Source organism: Otolemur garnettii, unplaced genomic scaffold, assembly GCF_000181295.1.
Source record: "Otolemur garnettii isolate 467f Iridium unplaced genomic scaffold, OtoGar3 scaffold00138, whole genome shotgun sequence".
Lineage (NCBI taxonomy): Eukaryota > Metazoa > Chordata > Mammalia > Primates > Galagidae > Otolemur > Otolemur garnettii.
The window spans coordinates 2,983,231-2,989,946 of record NW_003852533.1 but is presented as its reverse complement, the minus strand read 5'-3'; the positions used below and the strand labels follow the sequence as shown (position 1 = coordinate 2,989,946).

Genomic DNA, 6,716 nt, shown 5'->3' with positions numbered 1-6,716 from the left:
CTCCCAAGGACACAAGAGACCCAACAGCAGGGACGGACAGAGAGCCTCCCCTCCCAAGGTGACAGCACACCGACAGCACAGCCAGTGCTGCAGCACGGGTGGGACAGGTGGTGAGAGCAGTCTGTCCAACTCAGGACAGAAAGCCCAGCGGAGCTGCTCCAGACTCTGGCCCTTACTTGTTTACCTGGCGACGCGTTGACGAAATGCCTGCTCTCCCCTCAGGCCCACAGAAGTGACATGCTTGGACCTACTTCTAAGAGCAGGAGCAAGGCCGTGGTGAGCTCTGAATCAACTAAAGGGCAGCCCACTCCTCCAACCTACCTACCTATTCAGTACCCACAGCATAGCCAGACAGATGTCACAGACTCCTTTATAATCTTGCCCTCTGACTCCCCCTGAAAGGACCCCTGTGGGTTCTTAGAGGGACCTACACCAGGCTGGAACCCAGAGACATCTGGTTTATCTCCTGAGAGCTTTTATCTCTGTGAACATTACCCCTGCCCTGAACAACTAGGCTTGGGCTTGCTACTCAGCATCGCAGAACCATATGTCGCTCAGGGCTATACAGGAAGCGTGAAAACATAAAGACATCAGGTAACAGTCAGCCCGGGTGTTGGGGGACAGGGGACCTCACCCAGGAAGGAGCACACGGGCTCCTAACGTGCCAGTGACACCTGCTGCTGGAGCTCGGCAGGTGAACACCGGCATGCACGGCCCTTTGCTCATTTGTTTTTAAAACATACATTCATGTCTTAAATACTCTTCTTTCTGAGAGAGCATCCTGCAATAAAAGGTGTTTTAGGTAGTAAGTAGATTCCTATTTAAATCAAAGAAACTGTTTTAACATCCAGAAAAACTAAAGAAGCCTCCCCAAATATTTTTTTTTTAAGGCATAGTCTCGCTTTGTCGCCCTCAATAGATTGCCATGGTGTCATAACTCACAGCAACTTCAGACTCTTGGGCTCCAGTGATTCTCCCAAGTAGCTGGTACTACAGGCGCCTGCCATAGTGCCCGGCTATTTTTAGAGACGGGGTCTCACTCTTGCTCAGGCTGGTCTCAAACCCGTGAGCTTAGGCAGTTCACCCACCTCAGCCTCCCAGAGTGCTGGGATCCCCAAACATTATTAATAATTTTATGCCTACCAATGTGAAAAGTTGTGTGGAATGGCAACTTCTATATAATTTACCAAAGCTGATAAAAGAAGAAATAGAAAATACAAATAATTCTAGTACACAACCATTTTAAAAGTTGGGTCCACTATTTAAAACCTTCCTACAAAGAAAACTTCAAGCCCAAATGTGTTTAGCAGTGACTTTTACTAAACATTTATGAAAGAAATAATACCTGTTACACAATTTCTTGCAGAGGATACAAAGAGAGCCTACATTCTGTAACTGACTTCCTGAGGTTCCCCAAGCCTGATGAGAACACTGGAAGGAGGAGAATCACAGGCTGGTCTCACACACGCACGCAGATGCACACTCACAAACAGACATCGGCAAACCGAACCCCAACCTCTCTCTATACACGTGTGTACACACACACAGTCACATACAGAGTTGACTCTTGAAGAACACACGTTTGGATCACAAGGATCCACTTATAAACAGATTTTTTCCAAAAATGTATGTTGGGAAGATATTTTGAGACTTGCAACAATTTGAAAAAACTGAAAGATAGCTCAGCTCCCGTAGCTCAGTGAGTAGGGTGCCAGCCTCATACAGGAAAGCTAGCAGGTTTGATCCCAGCCCAGGCCTGCTAAACAACAATGACAACTGCAACCAAAAAACAGCCAGGCATTGTGACGGGTGCCTGTAGTTCCAGCTACTTGGGAGGCTAAGGCAAGAGAACCATTTGGGCCCAGAAGTTTGAGGTTGTTGTGAGCTGTGATGCCTTAGCACTCTACCAAGGGTGACATAGTGAGACTCTGTCTCAAAAAAAAAAAAAATAAGAAAACACTCAAAGATGAACTGCATAGCATAGACATATCCAAAGAGTGAGCCTCCCCCAATGGGCACAGTGTAAGCATGTGCGGCACACCTCCTGGGTGAGGGGCACAACTACAACAGGGACCTTACCTAACAAACACAGTGTAACCTAATCGTCTGTTCCTTCACATTAATCTGAAGTTTAAAAAAGAAATATCAAAAAATAAGAAAAAATAGGTATGTCATGAATACATAAAATATATGTAGATTCTAATAAATTTTATCATCTACTACCATAAAATACACACTAATTATAAAAAGTTAAAATTTATCAAAACTAACACAAACGCAGACCATGCACGTGTCACCCGCAGGTGAGGGAAATGGGAGCGAGTGTACAGATGCAGTATTAATCTGCACTAATCAATTACAGTACACGCGGTGCCGCTGCAGGAATTCTGCAGCCACCTCCAGATGCCACTTCAGAGAGCTCAGGTGTGGAGAGACCCACGTGGAAGGCCGTGATGCTGACCATCTCCCAGCAGGCTGAGAGACCCACGTGGAAGGCCGTGACGCCGCCCATCTCCCAGCAGGCTGAGAGACCCATGTGGAAAGCCGTGATGCCGCCCATCTCCCGGCCGTGTTGCTGACCATCACCCAGCAGGCAGTTAGCAGCTTGTCTCCCCAGTAAAGTGTGCACCACCGTAAAACATGACCTCTCACAGTTCCCGTGTATTTTTCGTTGTGTTTAGGGCAATACCATAAACCTCAAATGACACCATGGGACCCAAACACAGTGCCACCAGTGAAGCTGGAAGTGCTCCCAAGAAGCAGGGAAGTGTCATGACATTACAGGACAAAGCTGAACTGCTTAACAGGGTAATGAAAATGTTCTGGAATCACAGTGGTCACAGTGGCACAATTTTATGAACTGTGAATTGTATCTTAATAAAAAGTGTTAAAGTGTAACACACTGATGGAAACTTGGGAAAAAACAGAAGTATAAAGAGAAGAGAAAAACTATGAGGCAAATACATGGGTCACTACGAAAGTTTTGAGACAGACTGTGTTCCGGTCTGTTATTTCGCTTCCAAGAAACACAGTCAGCAGCGCCCTTTCTGATTCACCTGTGCCAATTCCAACTTGCCCGGCCTATCAGTGTTGCTTGGAGGGCTTCATTTGTTTTGGTCCACACATATTTTGGGTTTCTTGACTTTCATGTATCTGAGAATTTTTTAATAAACCACATATTGACCTTGCTTTTCTTATTCCCACCCACTTTCTGGGCGGGGAGGTTGGGTTTTGGTTTTGGTTTTTGTTTTTTGAGATAGAGTCTCACTCTGTCACCTTGGCTAGAGTGCAGTGGCATCCTCATAGCTCACAGCAACCTCAAACTCCTGAGCCTCCGGTGGGGCTAGGACTACAGGTGCCCGCCACAGTGGCCAGCTAATTTTTTCTATTTTCAGTAGAGATGGTGTCTCTTGCTCTTGCTCAGGCTGGTCTTGAACTCTCCCACCCCAGTTTTAAAATGAAAAGATACTACAATAAAGCTTGGCATAGGACGTCATACAGGCTGAGTAGGGATGTCATTTGTGTTGGAAATAAAAATGATCTAGTCATTTTGGTTTATAATCCGCACTCTTGAGTCTTATTTAAATATTATTATATTCCCCTTGGCAATTAACAGGAAAAATCCATTTTAATAGAATACTAAAATATTTTTATTCTATAGCATGTTAAGGGAGGGGAAAAGTCACGCAAAGAACCATAGCGTCAACTCCATATAAGCAACGGTGGGATTGCCTGGGCTTTTGCATATTAAATGCAAACAAGTCATCGGATTCAGTTTGAATGCATCATTTCCAATCACTTCTAAGTTTAAAGCTCGGTTCTTCAGTATGACAGTGAAATCTCAATTCTTTTTTTCTTTTTTAGAGACAGAGTCTCACTATGTCGCCCTCATAGAATGATGTGGCGTCACAGCTCACAGCAACCTCAAACTCTTGGGCTTAAGCAATTCTCTTGTCTCATCCTCACAAGTAGCTGGGACTACAGGCGCCCGCCACAATACCTGGCTATTTTTTTTGTTGTAGTTGTCATTGTAGTTTGGCTGGCCTGGGCTAGGTTTGCACCCGCCAGTCCTGTTGTATGTGGCCATTGCCCTAGCTGCTAAGCTATAGGCTCCGAGCCAAAATCTCAATTGTTTAGATCTCTAATTAAATGTATTTATTATATTATTAGCTGACTCTGAGGAAAGAGACAAAATGTACAATTAATGGAATCAGGCATAGTTATAAATCATCTAACTCTGGAGTTCTAAAATGGATAAAGAACCAGTCAACTTTTTTACACTGTCTACATCATAATACAGTATCATATGATAAGAATAATTCTAATCAATTATTTCTTAACAAAAAAACATTCTGTTCCACATATTAGTCTTAATATCAAGAAAAGAACTGAATTCTCCAGGAAAGGAGCCAGACAACCTCATTCTCTGAAATGCAAAATCCTGGCTGGAATTAGAGAGTCAAACTCCAATACACAGGAAGGGTGTGCCCTGACAAATTCTCAGACTGAGCTGGGCGCTTGTGGGCAGATTTTCTGAAAAGATACAAATGCCAAATCCTTATATCAAACATATTTAAATTCCAGATGACTACCAGCGCCTAGTAACTACCCCACACCCCACCGACCAGGACCCTGAGCAGCCCCATCATCTCTGTCTCGAGACACTGCTCCCCCCTCCCTCGAACTTTCCCACACACCACAAACCCACACACTTGCCTTTCTGCGCCGTTAGCTTCTGACACAGTACACACAAGTACAGTGGGTAAGATATAAACACAGTTGAGAGGAACAAATTCAAAATCGAGGTATCCCATAACAGATGAGGTAACTTTCTTTTTTTTTTAAAAAAACAAGGTCTCAAGCTGTCAGCTGGGCGAGAGTGCTGTGGCATCATGCTAGCTCATAGCAGCCTCAAACTCCTGGGCTCAAGAGAGCCTCCTGTCTCAGCCTCCTAAGTAGCCAAGCTTACAGACATGCGCCAACACACCCATTTAATTTTCTTTTTTTTTGTAAAGATAAGGTCTTTTTGTTGCTTGGGCTGGTTTCAAACTCCTGGGCTCAAGTGATCCTCCCACTTCAGCCTCTCTGAATGCTGGGATTATAGGTGTTTGAGTTACAGCAGCCAAATATGGAAAATATTTTTACTTGACATTTTTTAATCAATCAGAATTCATGGAAAACTATCATGTATTCATAGTATATGTCAACTTTTTATAGATAGATAGATAACACTCCCATACTCGTCCTTCTTCCCTCTCTAGCGATTTCTGACAAGTGCTGGAAGCGGGGGCTACTTAAATCTCACATTCCCACATGGTATGGGGCTCATAGTAATATTATCATGGCGATCAAGTAGCATCCTGCTTAATACCCTTTAAATGGAACCTTCCTTAATCATGAATAATAATTTAGGGATAACAAACAGCAACATAATAAAAGACAAGCAAGAAAACATGGGATTTTCTTTTAAAAACAAACATAGAGGTGAAATTTAAGCCATTAATTTTGTTATCTGAAACTAAGCCCTAAAAATTATTTCATGAAAACAAACACATCTTACATTGGAACGTCTTTTAAAAGCACATTAGGGTCACTTCACATAAAAATGTGACATAATAAGAAAGAAAAGCCGACTTTCGCGTGCACCTGACGAGCCCGGCAGGCACGTCATGAAAACCTGTCGTCAGCGCCTGCAGTCACCGTACCTGAGCACACTGCTCTGCCACGCTGCATGTCAGTGAAGAACGCAAAAAAAGGAGATGTTAGCAGAATCAAAGGTAAGATTATCACATGGAGAACTACATAATTAACTCACAGGCTGTTATGTCTAGCATTTAACACAGATCGATAATTTAACAATTTATTTTTAACTTAACAAACCACGAATCAGTTAGGAGTGGATCACTCAAGAGACGTGTTTTGTTAAAAATCTGTCATTCTCAGGTTGCAGAGCAAGACGTGAGATCCTGTTACAAGCATCTCCTTCTTTAAGTCTACTGTTTCACTCACTCATTGGAGTAACACAGAATAGGAGAAAAAGTCACCCTGGTAAGTATGTCTGTTTGATGCTATTTTCAAAATAAAGGTTACAGTCATTATTTAGCATCAGCTGAAAATAATCATCGTCAAAGCAATTATCTGCAATCTAGAATAAAACTAAAGTGTAACATTAGGCCTGCCATGCACATATATATATATTTTTTTTTGGCCAGGGCTGGGTTTGAACCTGCCACCTCTGATATAAGGGGCCAGCGCCCTATCCTTTGAGCCACAGGCACCACCCCACATTTTAACAGGACACTGCCTCAGCTGCTCCTCCTTCTCTGAGGGGTAAGCTCACACTTACAACTCTCCAATATGTTCAAAACACAGTGACTATTGACTGGGCTCAGTGGTGAAGACCAGGCCCACCCTGGTACTCACGCCTCTTCTGCGAGGCAGCCTGCAGGCAGGCCGTCACCACGTCACAGTCCCTCTGCCGTTTATGCAGGAGTCGGTCTTTCTGCTTCAGCTGCCGGAGCAGCTTTGCCGACTGAATGCCCACCCTGTACTGCAGCTCTCGGAGGATCGTCTTCAGTTCATTCGTGTCTATGGGAAAAGAAAAAGAGGGTAAGGACCTTGAGAGGAATGCAAATTCCAGTGTGATACTACTACTCAAAAGATAACTTTCTTTTTTTTTTTTTTTTTGAGACAGAGCCTCAAGCTGTCCCCCTGGG

The 6,716-nt window shown here is 43.7% G+C and overlaps 1 protein-coding gene across 1 annotated transcript in view; it reads right to left on the bottom strand.

Moving 5' to 3' along the window:
- TBC1D30 (TBC1 domain family member 30) overlaps nt 1-6,716 on the bottom strand; it is a 71,225-nt gene that overhangs the window by 59,997 nt on the left and 4,512 nt on the right. The window contains exon 2 of the mRNA XM_023518414.1: nt 6,424-6,588. The gene's annotated coding sequence lies outside the window, so the exon portion shown is untranslated. The remainder of the gene's footprint in view (nt 1-6,423; nt 6,589-6,716) is intronic.